The sequence below is a fragment of the Centropristis striata genome, chromosome 20 (assembly GCF_030273125.1).
Source record: "Centropristis striata isolate RG_2023a ecotype Rhode Island chromosome 20, C.striata_1.0, whole genome shotgun sequence".
In the NCBI taxonomy this organism is placed as follows: Eukaryota; Metazoa; Chordata; class Actinopteri; order Perciformes; family Serranidae; genus Centropristis; species Centropristis striata.
The window spans coordinates 23878680-23900039 of NC_081536.1; the positions used below are offsets into that span (position 1 = coordinate 23878680).

Consider the following 21360-nt stretch of genomic DNA (forward strand, 5'->3'; position numbering starts at 1 on the left):
GAGGGACAGTGTGAGAGAAATCTCTTTTCATGTTAAATATAAATACAAGGTAGGATAAAAAGCCCAGGAGACAGACCTCAGTACCAAGGTGTTAAGATGAGGAGTGATCTTCCTTTTATCTCATATAAACTCTTTCATCTGCCCAGTAACAGAGAAATGGACTCCCGTCTCAAAGCTTCGTGTTCTGTATACTGACCATCTTCATCTTGGGTTTTTGGAGCCAGAAGTAACCATTTTTGATGAAAGGATAGAGCTAACCCTAATACTAGCTTCTAGAATTCTGTAACTAGTCATTGGTTTATTGACAGCTGTGTTCGACACTGCTCTGCTTAATTTTTTTATTCAGGAGTTTAGTTTTCTTGCTTTTTTGTTTCATGTGTTACTGCAGTGATTCCCAACCGCTGTTCCGCGGCACACAAGTGTGCCGTAAGAAATCATCAGGTGTGACGTGGAAGATTATCCAATTTTACCTGATTGGTACTCTAAGTGAGCGGCGTGAAGTGAGAGGCAGTACAATTAAATGCTCTTCCAACAGAGTGCAGTGTATCAGCGAATCTTGCAAATTCACGTATAATCAAGTGATATAACCGGAAGAGAATCAACGGCTGTGTCCCAATGTCAAGGAAGGATACTCAAACGGCTGGATTTGAAGGATGCTCCGGAGGACAGAGTCCTTCTTTTGCCCAAATTCCAAGGATGCATGTGTGTAACCTCCGTGATGATGATGTACTATGTGCAACTATGCCATTCAGAAAGTTATACATTTCTTTATTGTGTTTACAGAGACCGAAAGTCCGCTATTATCCATTATTGTTATTTATAAATAACTGTTATTGTACTGTACTGTAAAATAGAAAATAAAAAATCACAGAACATATTTCCATGATGAATTATGCGCCGCTACTTTTAGGAAACTAAGTAGTGGCCAAATTCATCCAGGATCAGTTAAATATTCAGGTTTAATCCACTTTGTGGCTTTTACTTGCTAAATCGTGGAGATTCAACCTTAAAGCATCTTCTTCCATTTCCACTAATATGTGTCAGAGTGCTGAGGCCAAAGACACATCCATGTCGTGAACTGATTTTGAAATTGCGGCGCTGAATCAATCAGTCAATCAATCAATCAATCAATCAATCAATCAATCTATCAATCTATCTATCTATCTATCTATCTATCTATTTTTATTAAACTGATAAGAACAGATACTACACTTGATCTTAGCCAAAAGGCCGAGAGCGGCGCTGAATTTAAGCAGGACGTCCAATTACGCAATGACGCACAGCTGCACACTCTCAGGCTGTCCCATTTGTGCGTTACACCAGTGAAAGGAAAGACTCTAGCCTCGCCTCCGGAGGACCCCACTCCGAAGGAAGGATCCTACCAAGGAAGGATCCTTGACTTTGGGATACAGCTAACATCTCCTCATTAATGACTGGAGACAAATCCAGCGACTCCGTCTTAATGAGCGCTAACGAGGAGCCGGCCGACCGTTAGCGGCAGTTAGCTACAGTTAGCTTTGTAGCAGTACAGTGTGTATGTGCTGCTACTGCAGGAGGTCTTCACCTAGCGATCTCTGTTTGTTTACAACAAGCTCCGGAGTGAGCGGTGTCAATGGGGTGAAAAGACGAGTGAAAACCTCTAACGTGTTGACTTCAGGTCTGTCCCCGCCCATCATCAAGTCTTCAAGTTGTGAAATACCGCTGTTTATTTTGAAAATATACTGGATGTTTTATTTTGTGTCTGTGCACGACTTCCTGCCCCAAACGATCTGCTCTGTGCAGAATTGATGCGCCATGCTCTGTCGTCCGACAAAAATAGTCTGCAAATGAATTGTGCATGTGTAAAGTCGCCACTGGCTGGCTTACAGTCTGTTTTGGGTCACTTTTGCCAGTTTGCCTAGGCCAGATAAAGGAGGAGGGTTGGAATTGTGACAGATGACACATGTAGTTCTAAACATATTAAGGGTGTCTTTTTGACATTTTTGTTTGGTGGTATCCCGTGTGATTTTTCTAATGTAAAATGTGTGCCGTAAAACAAAAGAGGTTGGGAAACACTGTGTTACTGTCAGGATAAAGTGTCATTTTCAACCAAGGTTATTATAGTTAACGAAAACGAACTAAATAACGAAAACTAGAATTGAAAAAACATGTTCGTTAACTGAAATAAAAAAAACGAGTTTAAAAAAAAACGATAACTAACTATATTGTGTGGTTACAAAACTAACTATAACTAACTTAAATTATAGTGAAAATGTCCTTCGTTTTCGTCTTTGTCAACTTTTTTCATACGTAAACCTTTTTGGTTGATATGAAATCTATTTCATCTTTCTGGTTTTATGTCTTAATAAACTTATTGGGGCTGAGATGAATAAGACAAAGGAAACAAAGGCAACATTTATTGTGACTTTGTTGAATCTTGCACCCAACAAATACCCCATTACAGAAAAACTAAAACTAACACCAAAACTAATAAAAAACTAAACTAAGACTAGAACCTTGATTTCAGCAAATATAACAAAAGCGTTGTAATGGTGTAGTGAGTAGGGAACCAAAAAGCTGAGACTCAAGTTCAAGAGTAGGAAATGGTTTATTGGTTAACTCAAAAAATGTACAAAAGGAAGGGCAGTCTGTGAAGTCAAGATGAGTTTGTAGTGCGTGAGGCTGGCATCGTTCAAAAGGTGCAGACGGAAGCACTGAAAAAAGAACAAAAAAGTTTATTTCACTGGCAAAACACTGGTAACACTAGCAAGCTAGGAAGATGGGTATATCGTGTTAAGTGCCCAGGAACCACAAACATGCCACAATCCCACACTAAAAAAATAAAAGCCAAACACAAAACCGAATAAGAAAAATATAACACACTACAAATACAACAAAAATAACCACCAGAAATAACTAATGGTTCAAACCATGACAAACGTATATATTTTATATAAAAATGATCAACAGTAGCTCTAATATAATTTAAATGCTCTATCGTTGTCATAAAGGTTTTACTGCTGTAACGTCGGGCATTTAACTTGGGGGTCTATGGGGACTGACTCACTTTGGTAAACAGCCTCAAGTGGCCATTTGAGGATTTGCAGTTTTTTGCACTTCATTTTCAGCTCTGGATGTTGAAGTGTGAACATATGCACAATATGTACCCTCAGAGATTATCACAGCAGAGCAAATCATTTCAATTTCAGTTTATTTATAAAGCCAAACATCACAAATTTGTGATTGTGATGAGAGCTTTGCAGTCTGCACAGCATTCAAACGCTCTGTCCTGTGAACCTATTTTCAGAATAAATAACTCATACATGTTAGTTACAATGAACAACTGGCCTTAAACATGGAGGTGTAAAAGTTCAATTAATTATGCATTCCTTTTTACAATGGTACTTTAAGCCATTAGTTTCTTACCAAGTCCCATTGTGCCCCGCTGTGTTGGACTTGGATTCAATAAAAAATGTGGAACTTCAAATCTGAGGATCAAGAAAAGCATAGATGATAATACCAAGGTCAATGACAGTACATTCTTAATGAAATCTTCTCTATACTTACAATTGAGATGTCTCTACCAGGTTTGGAAAAGCAGGGAAACACTCACATCTACACGTTTGCTGTATGTATTGTTTGTGTGTGTGTGTGTGTGTGTGTGTGTGTGTGTGTGTGTGTGTGTGTGTGTGGTGTCGTTGAAATCACCTCCCTCCCACTCGTCATATTTGCAAGATGAAGTCAAGCCCTGCTCTGATACGTTGACCTACATTCTTTATCCTTTGGGAGAGTTCATTGTTTTACTGAAGAAAAAAAGAAAACGATACAATGAAGTTCAGTGTCCATAACATCATGAACATAAGAAAACATATGAAGAAAGACAATGTCACTGATTCATTTGTGTGTGAAGATTCCCACATGTTGTTTCCCTTGAATTTACCTTGTTGAAATCATATTTCTATGATAATGTGGAGACGTTCTCTCACTCTCTCTGTGACCTACATACTCCACTTGCAGAGAATCACATAGACAGGCGGGTTAAATGTGTGTCAGTGACATGACTTTTTTTTTCATTTGCTGACAAAATCAGTGCATCATCTCATAGACCAAAGCAAAAGCAAACAGCACCATCATGCAAACTGTATAATTTCAAGTGTTTATTTTACTGCTGAGAAGACAAACATGACATTTACTTTCTGCATCTGACTTTCCCTGTAATTAACTTCATGTATTTATTAACCATAATGTGTAAAAAAGGTGTTTTTGTGAAGAGAAAATTCTTCATTCATCATTCCAATCAAACTTTATTTTTTAGATTTTGCTGTCAAGGCAGAAGGCCAAATGGAAAACACTTACAAATGCCAGAAGTGATTTAGATTTAAACATCCCTTTTCAAAACAGCATCTTTCACTGAAACTAAACTTATATCTTCAGCAACATGGTGAAATAAAATTTATGAAATTCTGATCCAAATTAAAAGGAATAGCTAAACATTTGGAAGGTTCAAATTAAAGCACATCCACAGTTGTGTTATTGACTGGAACAGCTAAGACATTTGTGTTTATTTTACTGGAAAAAATACCTGAAATGTAGTCGCAGTAAAACACTACCAAATTACACCAAATGTGATTTATCTTTGCTTTTCGTTGATTGATAAACAGTGGCTTGATGATTATACTAAACTTACTTTTTCTTTCATTATAATCATTATCCAGTCAGACATCATGTTCCTATTTAAGATATTAATTTTTTTTATTCCAAGTCGTCATAGAAGCTACAGTTGGAACAGTTAAAGGAAAACAATGCAGAAACTGTCACTTACTGTTTCTAAATTCATTATTCGGAGTTGGTCCTTCCTCCCCACGGCACATATGGCAGCGAGAGTAAAGGCCGAGCCCAGATTCACTCTCGTATTGCACCAAGCTTTGTCCCCTTAGTGTTTTGTCTCAATGTATTTTCATTTCTCCGTGCTGTGTTCACCATTTGTAGATGACCTCCAGAAACATCATGAAGTATTCAACAATTTTATTGTCATTACAACGAAATGGCAGTTGAATCAACCAGGCCTGGAATTTCGTCATTTTAGAAGTGAGAAGGTTCAGACAAATACTGGTAGAGAAAGACAACAGCCACCACTGTGACCTAAACACAGACGTATCAGAGATACACTTTCTCCTGACACAGTGCAGTGCACATTATATCAAATATATTATAAAGAACCTTTTTGGAAAATGACAAATGAACCTGTTTTGAAAAGATGGCAAATGCATATATTTTGAAAAGATGGCAAAATGAATCTCCTGCCTGAGTTCATCTAAAAGTAAAGAAAGAGAAATGCCTCCTCCCTGCCATAAAAAAGGAACCTGCTGAGGTGAAATTTACATCAGCTAAATGTCGACCCTTTGTCCCTGACGTAGGGAAGACCTTAGGGCTATCCCAACTAGCTAGCTATCTCTAGTTTTCATGACACAAAAATGTAACGTTAACAAATTGACTTTACATAGGCTAATACAATGGTAATTACCTATCAATAGTACTTTCTATAAAAACGTAAATGTTAAGTCCTGTCAAATACTACCACATACTTCAGTTACAACATATCAAAACAGCTTGTCCCGCTAGCTTACCTGTTCTGTGCATCAACACATGGTTCATTTAAATATTCAATGAGCCATGTGTTGATGCACCTGTCTGAAGGACGGAGAGTGGGTCGGGTTTGACCACTAGGATGGCTGTATGATTCCATAAGCTCACCATGCGTCACAAGCGTTGTGTTTATACTGGAACTTTGACAGGGGCGCACAGGCCACCTTGGCCGTAACTTGAACATTTTTTCACAGGGCATCAAGGCCAAAGTGCCGGGCGACGGCCATGGCCGTCGTGAAATTCCCACCCTGGTATCAACCTAAAACGGTCCTCGCATTCACACACATTTACATATATAAGGGCGTGTTTAACAACCGAAGTCTGTTGGGTTAGTCCAGTCAGAGTGAAATGGATTCATTTGGTTTTGTTTTGTAGTCTAGTTTGCTTTCACAGAGCAGAAACCTAAGCAGACCAAATAAAAAAAGGATTTGAAGAGGGCCGTGTAGGAAGGTGGAGGGCTAGAAATCTACTCGCTCTATTATTTCTTGTTGGTTGACAAGTTGGAAATGAAAATTGTAACACAAAAATAAACAAAGCAACATGGAGCCATGGAGCACAAACCATGTACGTTTGATTATACCGGCCGTAATCTGCTCTAGTGTTCAGACCAAACTAACACTGAAAATCCACCGGGCCCGTCCACGGTGTGTTGTGTGAGCCTCATGTATTTGGTCCGTCCTCCACAAGGCGCCAACACCCACCGGGAGCGTTTAAAAAGTGGCGATTCTTCTTCTTGCGCCGTCATACAACAGTGTTTATCTTTTGTCCGACAGTATGTACATGCCGATTGGATCGTTTGGATCGTAGGCTTCGTAGTTAAATGTCTTTTGTGTGATTTAAGTTGTGTTTATTGTTGTTTCACACCTTTTATGCTATAGCCTGTGTACTTCTACTTACTGCGTAAGCTACGTGAATAAAAGCTTGGTGTCTGTGTTTTAGTTAACAAATGCATTTAGTCGTAATGTTGATCTAGCGACGTGAAATATGATCCGGAGTCTGCCCATGGTGTTTTATTTTGAAAAACGATCGGATTTGCTCTGCAATTTCTGTCTGACTTCCTGTCAGAACAATCCGCTCTCTGTCCAGCTTGATGCTTGCTACTCGCGTAGAGCATCTAAAATAGAACATGTGTGGCCGAGCATCAAAAGCGTCCAGGACGCGTCTGAAACTGAGCACTACGGAGCCAGTGGCTGCGTATTACTCAGTCACGTGAAGCGCCGCAGACGGGCCAGATGGATTTTGGGGGTAGTTTACAGAGAGATGCTCATAATGTTGATATTCCGGGTTGTCAATAATGTATTGATCCATTCTTTACAACATGCTGCAATCAGACAGCTGTATAATCAGAGATGGCGAGCCTTGATGCTCCTACCACAACTCTGGGTTGTGAAAGCTCCCTAAGACTCACACATAGCGTAAAAACACAAGTAAATACCTGTTGTAGGGGTATCTGGTTCAGATACACATTGCCTCCATTAGGGGTACCAAACATTTAGAGGTAAAAGCTAATTTAGATCAATTTTGCTATCAGAAATTGACTAAATTTATATTTAATACTTTAAATGAATTAAAGTTACTCGATGGGGCACCACCTATTCACTTAGGAATAGGAAAAGATAGCAAATTATAGTTAATCAGTCTCATAAAGTTAACAAATTATCAATTTGGAACATTGATTATTAATTATGAATATAATTATAATCGAATTACCTTATTAATATTTAGTAACGGTTGAAGGAATTTTGAGTTCTTTCCATAGCAGAGGTTAGCAAATCACTCATTCATGTGCAACATTAAAGGGAGAAGCATATTAATCCAAAAACATATTTATTCTAAATAAAGCAAAGCAAACAGAACGCACAATAACTAATCTAAAAGACTATTTACAGTGGAAATGTGGGTGAAAGAATGTGTAACAAAATGGCTGCCGAAAGGCGGTCATTTAAATGAATCAAAATGGCGGAAGCCCTTTTGTTCTTGAAGAACAATAGACCATGCGGTCGTGAAGGTCTATGTGTTGTAGGAAGCCAAATTAAAGTATATTTCATGTGGATTAGTGTGTGAGTAAATCAAAGGAGTTATAGCTAATTTACATGTACAACTTGAGATATGTAGAGCAACATTAATCATACAACTTCAAGTGATCTAACTACACAAAATATCCCAACAAATATACTTAAACACACAACAGATCAACACCATTGATTAAAACTTAACAAACTTGTTCTTGCTTACTAACTGCCCAGTACTATACCACAAAGTCCAGAGTTGAAAGGGGAAAGCAGCACTCCTTTTGAGGAAGAATCTGGTTCCTGGTTGGGTTTTGGTGGTTATAGCGTTGGTTGCTGTTGGCTCCAGAAGCTTGGTGAGGGTCTCTGTGATTATGTCCAGGATAGATCACAGGCAGGAAACTTAGAAGCGTTGTGGTGGGCCCAAGCTTGGTTTGGACCTCACCGGCCTCCCTTAGAGCTGGAGACAGAGGGGGATGTCTGATCTTCCTCCTGGAAGATCAGACCAGGACAGCAGGCGTGCTGTTCCTCAGGGAGTTGAGAAGAGAAGAGAGAGGGGGTGGCTGCAGGACACTTTTGTGTCTCAACCTGGAAGTTGTATTTCCTGTTGGTATCAGCCAATGAGACGCATTTAGGTATCTCCAGATACCTGTGGGGGGTGGGGGTCGTTTGTCTTTGTTTGGAGGGGGACAAAGAACGACCTCCATCTTGAAGCATGGAGAGAATTTGTTGACAAATCTCACTGCATTCAGTCTTTAATCCAAATGAAACTTTCTGGAGTAGCTGTGAGCCCTACACTGTAGTCCAATGTTTAGCAGCAGACACTGTATATAAATAATGGACATAGTCACCGTGACGTCACCCATTGATTTGTGGCCCGTTGGAAGCATTGAGTTCAGCGTTACACTCGTCGCCATCTTGTTTCGGCATCTTGTTTCCGATACGGGGAGCAGACCATATTTGGACTGTTGAGGAGCGAGAGGGATCTGATCATTGACTACAGCCTCTCTAAACCTCAACCTGGCTGAGAGAAGTCACTGCTAATTCATGTTAGCATTAACTGGAGCATTTACTGGGATGTTAGTTTTGGCTAGCAAAAAAACAAAAACTAAATGAATGTTGCGGAGGTTGTCGTCTGGTGTGGACTGATTGGGGATGATGATGGTGTGTGGTTAGTGGGTTGATATTGCATATATTGGTTTTAAAGTGACTTGTGACCTGAACATAGTAAAATGAAAAGTACAGACAAAACACAAGCACACGGCAGGGTTTCCTCTTGTTTTTAAGGAAAATGTTGCATGGAAGGGTGTGGACTTCATGAAACTTCTGTTGGCTCCCTTGTATTTTCTTCTTAAAATAAACATTATTCCACAAGTTCCTACTCTGATGTATAACTCTTGTCCCCACAAGCAGCAAACCAGGCCATGTTACCCAATGAGCCTCCATTAAAAGCCTGGAAAAAGCTCAACTTACCACAACCTGTGATGAACTCTGGGATATCCTGATGTGGCACCGCTGCGAGGAACAAAGTGGATTGTGTAGCTTTAATGGGCAGAATGAGAGTACTTCGTACATATTTAAAACTGATTTGTTCCCACTTGTGTAAAGGATTAAGATAAAAGGGCAGGAAGGTGGCATAGTAAAAGAGATACACCGCCAAAATTAGTAATGATATTCAGAGTGGAGTCAGATGATGACAGCAGCTACTTGTTAGACCCAATATACTGCTGCTGCTTCTCCATCACACCAGTTCATCTCACCCACTGTTATTCACAGGGACATCTGATTAGAGTCAACACGAGCACCAGCAGGTCAGAGGACACTGATCCAGGGATGTTTATTTCAGTCAGACATGTATATGATAGCAGGCAGAGACCCAACAACAATTTTAATAATTTATCAAGTAAAAAAAATTCAACATTTGTTTGCTCCAGCTTCTCAAAAATATCTGGGAAATTGAATCTCTTATCAATTTGGTCTGTTTCTGAGGCAAAACATAGCCTGGGTATACCCAGACTGCCTTGCGCGCTCGAATTTGATTTCGAACCTCCAGCCAGTCTGGAAACGAGGTGATTATCGTAGCCCTGTTTTAGGGATCCAATCACAGAGCGGGGAGGGACGGTGAGACGATGACGCATACTACTCGGCACTTGGAAGCTTTCCGGATCCAACATGGCTGCTGCGGACGCGAAACTCTCTTTAGCTGTAGATGGTGTTTTAAATAGTTTAGAGCCAAAGTTGAAAGGCGAAAGGTCTCTGGGGGCTCCGCTGTCCCCCGGCTCGTAGCGAGATCACCGGTAGCGGGGCTATTAGCGCCGCTCGGGCGGTTTCTGCGGCTCGTTGCGCCGAGCCGGTGAGACCGCCGGTCACCGCCGGTGATCTCGCTCCGAATCGGGAGACAGCGGAGCCCCCAGAGACCCCCAGCAGCTTGTTTATTGCCCATAAAATCAGTGGATGTGTGTGGCTGAATGACATGAGGGGGAATAAAGCGTGAAAATAAATAATCTTGCAGAAAGCGAGAACTGGAGAAGCAAAGCAGCAAACAACACTCTCTCACAGACACACACACACAACAAACATCCATTTCTGTTGCTCTACTACGTCATCTGGTATAACTGATCTGATTGGCTAAGAGCTACCTACAGACGCTTTGATAGACATTCTAAGCGCCCAATAAACGGCTCCGGAGGATCGTAAACCACACCTCCTCTACGGAGAAAAGCATTGTAGGTGTCCAGACCTAATCTCCAATGAGATTTGGTCTGGTGTTAGCCAGGCTAGGCAAAACAGGCACTTTGAAGAAATCGCCTTGAGCTCTTGAATGTGTTATTGGACTTTTCCATGTATTTATTTATTTATTTTTACATGTTTTTGACTAAAAATGTATCAGTTAATCAGAAAACAACCAAAAAATAGTCAATAGTCATAAAATGTACCAACAGATTAATTAAAGATAAATAAGAGTTAAGGATGTCAACTACAAAACCATTTCTCACTGTTTTAATACTTCCTGATTGTACTGTTGGTGCTGCTGTCGACTAAAGTTTTAATGTTTTAAAATCCTCAGTTTATCCAGGGAATATGGGAGCCATCCAACTACAAAAATCAGTAATTCTCATGAATATGCAGCAGGAGTGCAGTTTTAACATTTATTTAAACTGATGGACTCTCTGTTTTCTCTCTTATTCCATGTTAAAACAAATTAAGTTAATTTTCATTTCATTCATTTCCATGTTGAATTAAAGTATTAAAGAATATTCATGAAATAAATGGATAAAAAAAGAGGATTTGGCTTAATTTTTTGTGACTCAGATTGTTTCTGTTCATTTTAATGGGAGCTTTATTGGCGACATGATGAATAACTGAAAGAACAGAATAAAATTGTGTTTTTTCCATCAAGTTCTGAAGAATGTAAAGTTTTCCCAGTTTCAAACTTGCTCTGGCTTGAATGCTTTTCCGGGCGAATACTATGCAGGGAAATGCAGAGAGACAGGCCGAAGAACTGCAGCTCTGCAGATAAGAAAGATGCAAAACGCTCTGACAACTTACTTTATCTGCCTTATGTTCCTCAGGCCATGCTACTTGATACAAACCACAAGTTATCCATGAGGGCTAGGTAGGTCACTTCCACCTCATTTCACCACATTTACTCAGATTAGATTCCCATGTGACAAGAGTAGCTAGTCTGGTTGAAGAAGCACAGCTCCCATGGGGGACAGACTATATTTACCCAGTTTGGTTCCCCACATGACAAGAAAACGAGTGCATTTCAATAAAACTGGGTTCCAAGGGTGGAAAATGGAGTTTATTCAGTCTGGATCACCCCATGATGCAAGTCTGAGAACATTTGAATGAGCCTCAGTCCCACTATGAAACTAAATTTGCTCAGTTGCTCAGTTTCCTCAGACTGCAGAAAATTTAAGAAAAAAAAGCCATATAAGGTAATATAAAATCAAAACTTAATAGTCAAGTAGTTGTCATGTGATATCTACAGCCAAAACAGTCTGTGACCCAGAATCAGACGTAGGCACCAGTGCAGGAAAATCCTCCACTTGATGAAATTTACACAAGTTACAGTTTGCCATTCCAATAACTAGAAGTTGTCATTTTTAAAACACTTTAATCAGAACCCAACTTATGAAGTGCTTAAGTCTACTGAGGCCTCAAGGTAAAAAATTAATTTGTTTAAAAATTCAATTTCATTTCATTCTTGACAGCAGTTTGACCCTCCAAATTCCACTGAAATGGAACAGTTAAATATATTAGGCTGCTGTGTATACACAATTATTTCAGCTCATTTTGTTACTGACAGTTGAGTAATAGTAAGACGAAGAATATGTTTTATTGTCCTTGTTGTTAAAACAAACCAAAGTCAGGGATGAGACAAAATAGGGTGCGTTGTGGTCAGAGAACAAGAACAATATTAATTCTTGCATTTAGCTTTTCAGATTATACTTTAATAGTGAGAAAGAAATATTTCTGACACTTTGTCAGTGTTTTTTTCTTTAGAAAATATTTTTTTTATAATATCACCTATGAAAAGTCTATTAGCATTTAGATAATAGAGACTAATAATGAATGATTGGCTGAACAATAGCCTCCAGCTGAATCCACCAACCTTTTTCTGCTCTGATAGATTTCTCGATGGCCTGGTCAAGTTTGATCTGTGTTTGATATGGTGTGGGCATTCAGCACAAGTCACCAAACTATCAACCTTGGCATTGCATTGTAATTTTCAAATAAATACCTTAATGTTACAACCCAAGTTGGAGTCTAGGGATAAGGGGATGTAACACAACGCCGGTGTACTCAGGCAATCAAAGACATTTTATTAATACCAGCAAATTTCACAATTTACAACAAAAAGTGAACCTTTTTCAGGCTGACAACTGTAATACAAGGTTGAGGCAGTGAACAATAGGCGCCAACTCATAAAACAAATAACTAAAACAGTCTTCCTAAGTCCGTTTTCCCCAACTATCGTTCTATTCAAAGCAAACAATAAACAAAAAAAAAAATAGTACACCCATACACCCATAAAATAGTGTGACCAGGGCCGGCTCTAGGCATAGGCGACACAGGCGGTCGCCTAGAGCGCCATCTGCTGGTGGGGCACCGCCAGTCACCCTCGAGGGAGAAAAAAAATAATAATAATTTTCGATGCCCATTGTCACCCTTCCTTCATGTTCTGCTCTGAAAATAATGAATATTAACGAAATAAAGAAACAGATACACAATGTCATATTGTGGTGCTGAGTCAAGTGACGTGTGGTCATTGCCTTGAATGCCTTGAATGGTGGATATCATACTTGTCGATTAAATAGCGGACTTTCACCCAGGAGAACAGTGAAAACAAGTAAACAATTTTTTACGTTAATTACAGTAGTCGTGTCACCATCCCACTTGCAACATTTACATACATTAATTTACTGTTTAAACTGTCTTTAATAATGTCTTACCAGGAAGTTTTTGCTCAAAACCTAGGTCAGTGGTTTTGTAGCATAAATTTGCTGAAACTGCAGCCTTTTTTACAACAGCAAACCGTATGTGTGTGTATAATGACGTGTGTGCTATTTTTAGAATGCACCAATCTGTATTGCAAAACACTCATATGGGTGGTATTGACAAACGGTCTATTCTGTCATTTAGGTTGGAGATCTTGTTGACTATTTAGCTGTACTTTGAGAAAGTTTGTGAGTTATTTCAGGCAGAGTTAGCGGATGTCAACCACCAAAATGACCACCGTTGAGTACCAGCACTTTTTGCACTGACCACAATGTGAATATGTTGGCTTGAAAGGCCTCCCTGTGGGCTCTATTTTTATATTCCCATGTTCATGTTGATTGCCCTGTCAGTGACTGTAATTGATTTGAATCACCTGTCATGACAAGTTTCACACCTGACAAGTGGTTATTAAGGTATCATTAAGAAGCCAATATGTGCCAACACACTGATTAATGGAGTTTAAAATAGAAAGATTGTGCTGGAGTTTTAAATGTGCTATATTCCCAAAGTCCTCCACAGAATTTGATTGAGATGCAAGCTTTCTTCAGAAATTATAGCACATAGGTGATTGAGATGAACCTTCATATTGACAGACATGGTTTTCTTTGTGCAGAGAGAAGTTTGTGTGTGTGTGTGTGTGTGTGTGTGTGTGTGTGTGTGTGTGTGTGTGTGTGTGTGTGTGTGTGTGTGTGTGTGTGTGTGTCTTGGCCTTTCATTTAACTCTGTGTGGCTCTTGCTGGGCTGATAAGGATCACTCATTATGTGGTGAGTTAGTTCTCTGCCGAGCCTCGTCACGACCCCCTGGCCACATCACAGCAAGCTGCTCATCTGTATTCATGATGGTTAACAGCCGGCGCACCTTTCCTCTGAAATACAGCAGGTGGAGAGAGGTGCACGAGTGCACGCACATACACATCTCAGCACCTGGCTGAATTCAGAAATATCTGAATCCAGAGCCTTTAATGTAGATTTTCATTTTAACAGAAATTAATAATTTTGAGTCAATATAAATCCAAGCTTAATCTCAATATTATTTTCTTTTTATTCCAAATTATGAGATTAACCCTTAAAATATTTATTTTCATTACAGCTCATTATTATACAAATATAATTATTATCAAGACTTTGTGCTTTAGGGAGAGCGCGGTTCATTTCCTGATGCAAAACAATTCAGTTATCAATTGTTTCCTAGAACCTTAACCATAGAGTTGACATATTTGTAAACATATTTAATTTAAATATCAATTTGTAGTTTTTGAATGCACAGACAGATGTTGTTGTCTTGCCAGTCAGATCAGATACTTTTGGGCCCACAATTTCTCTTTTGTTCTTAAGGGTTGCCGACCCCCTGCCCTAGATATGCGCAAGCTACCGGTAATGTTATTGATTTTTTTTTTATTTTTAATTATTTTGGGGGATTCTTTGGATAGAATAGCAAGATAGTCAGGGAAGAGAGAGGGGACAACTTGCAGCAAAGGGGAGCAGGGAAGAATTGAACCCAGTTTAATAAGGTTAAGTCCTTAATCAAACAATTTAGGACTGGCTTCAGTGTGATTATGAAATTACCAGAATTATTTGTATTATTGATGTCATGGTAAGGATTGCGTCGCTTGAGATTTTTTGATCTGATGTACAAAAGGTGTCAAGACCAAACAATTAAGAGGGTAGGATTGGATATAAAACTTCAATTGGAGACAATTCAGGCAGTCCCGGCATCCGATCAGATCTTCTTCCTGTGGAGGTCTAGGCACGTTCAACTTTGAGGAAAGCTGAGGACAGGTCCAGTACCTGCTGGAGGGATTTCAGATCTAATCTGGCCAGGGAACACCTCAGGATCCCCAAAGGTCAGAAGAGACGTGGCTGGGGAGGAGGACACCGGGGCTGCTCAGCTTAGTCTTCAGACATGAAGAGGAGAGACTGAAAATAGATAAGGGAGCACTAAAAATATAGTTTAAAACAATGATTCTCATGTACTCTATCAATATAAAACTCTTCATTGTAGACACAGGCTAATAGTCTGTATGCAGAGTCCGAGCTGCATGCTGTGTCCTCTCAGAGACATGTCTCCACCATGAGTCATTATTCAAACAGTGCTTCAGTGTGGTTAACAAGTGAAATAAGACTAAATCCTCGACTCTTGAGGGAGGAAGAGTCTGCTCCTGCAGTTTCTCTGCAAAGTGTGTCATAGTAGTTTAATTTGGTTTTGATTACGGGATCGTCCTTCAATCAGAGGCCCTGCTGAAGTGTCTTTATGTGCGACATTTAACTCCTTCCAGAGCTGCTCACCTTCCTGCAGTGCAGGGCGAGCCAAACATTTCTCACTTCAGGGAGCAGGAAGTTAAGAAAAATCTGTTGAAAATGTGAGTGGACAGTTTAACAAATGTTTGGCATGAAATAAAACTGGTTTCATATTCTCATTTTGCCTTTAGTGCAACCTATGCTCCCTCTGTACTGCAGTACTTTATTTACTGTATGTACATACAGAAGAGGTGGGCCCACAGTCCATTACCACCTCTGCTAGAAAAAAAAAATGTTTTAAATAGCATCATAATTCAGTCCTGTTTCCTCCCTGAGCACAATTGTGCTGTGTGGGGTTGGTGTTTTGAATTGCTGATTTTGTGGGGAACAGAAGAGGAACTGAAATGGAAGCAAAGTAATAAAAACCTCCAACAAAGACTTCTGAGTTCTCACACAAGTAAAAGATGCTAAAAAATCCACAATGCTTCCATGTCTGTGCATGTGATTTACACATTATAGTATAATAACTACTATCTTTAAGAGTAAAGTATAAAATGTATTTTTTTTAAATTACAATAAGATTGTAGATGTCGAAAAACAAACAAGTCTTATCATTTTACACTTTCGTATTATGTCATTATGTTGTTTTACACACAGTAACAAGAGGTTTTGTGTCAAGAAACTTAAACATTAAATAACTTAAACTAGGGGTTGAAAATCAGTGTGTTGTTGAACGGCGTATTAGGGGCAAGTATGAAAATAAAAACAACAACTACGGACCAGGGGTAGGGGGGTAATATTACGAGAAAAAAGTTGCAAATTTACGGGATTAAAGTGGCAAATCCGCAAGAAAAAAGTGGCAGATTCATGAGATTAAAAGTGGCAAATTTGCTGGAGAAAAAGTCTAGTAAATTTAAATCTAGTCAATTTGCCACTTTTTTCCCATACTTGCCCCTAATATGCCGTCGTAGTTGTTGCTCTTTTTCTGGTTATGATTTTAAAGCCTGTTACACCTCTGACCATAGAAGTCTGAGTACACCTGTACGTCACTGTAGTTGTTTTCTGCTCAGGACAATCTAATTAAGTACTGTAAAGCAAGAGGGGAGGAGAAGGTAAAGCACTGGGGTTTCAAGAGGTTATGATTTGGGGGGATCAAGAAGGACCTGAAATAATTAGAATTCAATATGAGGAAGAATTACAAAGTAAGGAGGCAGACAGAGTTAGTAATCTTCGTGAGAAGTAAAAATGAAGGTACTGATGAGGAGGAGACGCCTTTACAGGAAAGACCACATGTGATTAGAGTAAACACTCTCTATTGGAAACTGTCATTTGGAGTCATAAAACCCACATATGAAAATAAAATTATTAACCAGGAACTGAACGTCTCACACAGCTCTCACCCTGAGCAGTGATGTCACACACTTCAAAAGACATCAATAACCATAACAAATTCATATCCAGCAGCAGAATGTCAAACAAGTGAGGTCGGGTAGAAGCTCCAATGTGTCTGTTATTATTCTTTCCATTGTAATGCATTCCCATAATCATCTTCATACATATATTTAAGCAATGAGCCGGTAAATTAAAACCTTTCACAGGCGTTTCCATGGCAACACCTGCAAAATATTTGAAACACAATTGCTTAATATCAAATTAATTTCTCACATCCTCATTGATTGAAGCAATAAAACATAATAGCACTGTGGCCACAATGCAGCAGTGAAAATATCATGGCATCATTTTTAGAGTGTTATTACAGTGATACAAAAGATTAATCACCGGGTTTATTCTTGGTGCTTCTAAAGGGGTTTTAGTTTTCTTTTTCATTCTAATAACAGTATAGAGGAGCTGAGGACGGCTGATGTGTCTTCATCACTGACATACAGCTTTGTTGTGGGTAATTCAGCTGGGTGAGATGTGTGTATTGTCCCTTTAAAGCTGGCAGAATCTGTGATTATTGAGGATCTGTTCTATTGTTTCCTGACAAATCTATAATATTATCTGTTGCTTCCAGACATGACAGCATTGGTAAAAGATGAACACAGATCCTTTACTGCAGTAAAAGTAGAAATATCACACAAAATTCTATGTTACAAGTAAGAGTTCAAAAAAGCAAAAGTTTAAGAGTATTATCGGCACAATGTATATCCAATAATGTATTTCTGTATTAACTCTCTTTTTCTGTATTCATGTGTTCTTTTTGCTGCTCTCTCTGCATTTATGTGTGACACTGTTTTTAACTGTGTTTACTGACTTTTAAAGCATCTTTTATTATTCTGAAAAGTGCTCTATGAATAAAATGTATTGCTATTGTTATACACCACTGGTTAATTTGTGGTACTGTACTGCATTACATTACATAATCATGTTTTTGTTTAAGTGTTTAACGACATGCAGTGGAAAAAGCACAGTGATTCTCTCTGAAATGGAGTGGAGTTGAAATATAAAGCTGCATAAAATGGAAAAATTGAGAAAATGTTAAAATGATACTTTATTACAGTACTTCAGTAAATGTACCACTGCATGACTGGACTGCCCCCACCCAAAAAAATGGCTTTGTAAGCTGTCAGGTTATTACAACCCAAACGGACGTTTTTTGTTATTAATTATGATGGCAGCAAATGAAGTCAGGTGACAAAGCATTAGTCAGGACTTTCACCCAGGAGAACAAGAGGAGGGTTTGTGTCCCATGTGAAAACAAAATCACGTCTTTTTTTTAACGTAACTTACATGGCTTATGTCACACTTCCGTACATTTATTTACTGTTTAAACAGTCTTTTATAACCTCTTACCAGGAAGTTTTTTTGCCCTAAACCTAGGCCAGTGATTTTTTTGCATAAATTCACAGAAACTACAGCCTTTCTTACAACATTACATTACATTACATGTGATTTAGCAGACGCTAAATGTACCGTACGTGACGTAATGACGTGCGTGCTATTTTTAGATCTTTTGCTCTTATACTGTGAGCTGCGAAACACTCATATGTGTCATTATGGGTGACATTGGTCATACGTTTTTGAGGACTTGTGAGGAAGAATGGAGCATAATATTTCAAGTGTGGCTTTGCATTGCAGAATATGAGGGGGTTAAAGCTTATTAACAATATGACATGATAAAGCTAGTGTTTTGGTGTTGTTATGATTACCTAGAAGAAGCCAAAGGTAGTGTTGATCAACTGTAAAAAAATTAATAAAATAAAATAAAAAAAAGACAAACTGCTTTACAAAATATCTGTTAACTTACGCTAAATCCCTGTTTATATTAGTCCAACTGCAGATATCTTATTTTGTTTTGGCTTCTTTTACCGTTTGTAGTATTAAGATGGATTTACAGAGATGAAATCAAAACCCAGCCTGTCTGGGACTACTAATTTGCAATATTATGGAGCATTCAGTCTGCGTTGTGCACGCTGTGTGTGCTTTGACACCGGCTCAAACTCACAATAACATGCTTTGTCACCTCTTCCTGACTCTTATGTTGCTGCAGACCTGGATCCTGCAACAGCACGGTGCAAATGGAGTGTGAAAAGGTTTGGCAGTGAGACTGCAAGTTAATGAAAATATGTGGTAATATATTCTATTATTTTCTTGCAAGTGTGGATATTGTTGATGATGAATGTGTTTCAGCTTCAAATGATTCTACTTGGGTGGAATTAAAAAATAAAACCTGCAGGCATGTTTAGTAATTCAAATAGGTGAATTACCTTCTACATTTAAAAACACTTTTTCTTCTTAACTTTCAGTGTTGATGCCAGTGAAACAACTGAGCAGAAAAAAGGCTAATCACACAGTTTGCAGAATAATGAAGCAGTGTTTCACTCATTTCATTGCTTTTTGTTACTTTCAGAAACCTTGATCCCTGGGTGTTTCGATGGGAGGAGCGGGCCTTTTTGACAGCTTGTCTCAACATTATGTTGGACACAGATGGGAGAGACAAAGGACAAACAGCAGGGGAACGTTTAAAAGGGAAAAAGGAAAAGAAACGGTGGATTTGATTTACTGTCATCTGCTGTGTTAAACCTTGAACAACACTGAAATGTAACAGATTGTTAGGACGTTCTCTCACAGTGATCTGATAACACCTTCTCCTCACACTTATGTCTGTGTCAGAATATGTCCTTACATCTGAATGTCTCTTTCTCGTCTTGACACTTTATTTATTTTATTCTAAAAATTCTGTCCTTCTTCTCTGCCACTTTTCTGGTTTTAGTTTTGGCATTTTTTTAAAGTACAAAAGCATTGATTTAAGCCTCAGTAGTCATAGGACCCCGACTTTTTCGATATGCAGTTAAGGTAATTGTTCAACATGAGTGACTGGAAACACAATGACATTAAACTTTTTTTTAATAGTTGTACTTGGCTTCACAGATGTAATCACAATTTTGAATTCAATATATGGACTTCAGCACTTCCAAAACATGCTTATAAACCCTGGATTTTCTCCTTCTGTCTAAATTGAATAAACCAATTTTCGTCTTTCTCTCTGCAGCAGTTGTACTGAGTGTACATTTTCAAGCTTGCAACTAATATTACCTGAGTGTCCCAAATTCTGTAATTGCATACCAGAATAATCACATAGGTGTGTAATTAAACTTTCTAACTCACAGCTGTGCCTGAAACAACAATCATTATCTCGTTAAAGGTAGGCTTACAGGTAAACTATGATGCTATTAGACCTCAGAGTCCAACAAGAGTTGGGAACAGACAGTGCTGGCTCATGTGTCATATCCTACAAATAAGCAACAAGGATTACACAAAAATATATTGAAAACATCCAATGCAACAACACAGAACGGGTGAAAATACCAGTTTAGTGTTTTCTTACACACTATAACTTCACCTACAATTCTACAATGTCATTAAGCAGACGCTTTTGTTGCACCCTCAAGTAGACATGACTCGGTCTCACAGTTCTGGCAACTTTATTTGTCCCGGTTCGGTTATACATTCACTTTTTCTGACGAGGCTTACACACACTTGTGACACACACAGGAAAACCATACTGCTGCTCCTCTAGTGCGCTGGCCGATGACATCACAGATGAACTACGACCTCAGTCTCGAAAATATAAAATATAAGCAAAATGAAAATACAACTTCAATGTATTATTAAAGTTATTAAATGATTCAATTATATTATGATATTAAAACGTAAAATATTGAAATTAAATAATAATATTTATATCTAGGTCTCAACACTTTCATCCAAAGCGACATACAAATGAGAGTAATACAACACAAGCAAGGATGAAGTAAAGAAACATAGCAAGAGTAAGTGCTATGGGTTAAGTTTGAGTCCATTAGGACACAAGTGCTTTATAGGTCGCAAGAGCGCTCAGTGCGATACTTGTCGTAGTCGTCAGTGTAGATCAAGAGTGAAGGTGTTCAGTAAAGAGTTGGTCTTCAGTCTCTACTTAAAGATTGAGAAGGACTCAGCAGAATGGATGGAGTTTGGAAGTTCATTCCACCACCGGGGCACTACAGAGGAGAAGAGACGTCTTTCACTCGAGGAGCGTAGTGGACGGGAGGGTTTGTTGACCTGAACAAAGGAGCTCCGATAAGAAGGGGCAAGGGGGCTCCGATATTTTGTAGGCAAGAGACAAGGCTTTGAATTTGATGCGGGCTGTAACTGGGAGCCAGTGCAGAGAGATGAGGAGCGGAGTGACATGTACTCTCCTGGGCTGGTTGAAGACTAAACGTGCAGCCGCGTTATGGATCATCTGCAGAGGTTTGGTGGTGCATGCTGGAAGACCTGCCAGTAGAGAGTTGCAGGAGTGTAAACATGATAACACAAGGGCCTGAACCAGGAGTTGTGTCGATTGCTCGGTCAGATAGGGTCTGATTTTACTGATGTATTACAGGGCGAATCGACAAGATTGGGCAATTGAGGACACATGAACCTTGAAGGTCAGTTGGTCACCAATCATGACACCCAAGTTTCGTGCAGAGCAACAAGTTGCATGGATCCAAGCTGAAGATTG

The 21360-nt window shown here is 39.0% G+C and overlaps 1 long non-coding RNA gene and 1 pseudogene across 1 annotated transcript; both read right to left on the reverse strand.

The window, feature by feature from the left end:
• Positions 1-1085: 1085 nt before the first annotated feature.
• Positions 1086-1244, reverse strand: LOC131958810 (U2 spliceosomal RNA; annotated as a pseudogene).
• A 1330-nt stretch (positions 1245-2574) lies between these two features.
• On the reverse strand, positions 2575-3962 carry LOC131993151 (uncharacterized). Its single transcript, XR_009396284.1, has 4 exons — positions 3920-3962; positions 3688-3782; positions 3406-3467; positions 2575-2693 (listed from the first exon to the last, which is right to left on the reverse strand). It is a non-coding gene; the product is annotated as an uncharacterized LOC131993151 (long non-coding RNA).
• Positions 3963-21360: the final 17398 nt, after the last annotated feature.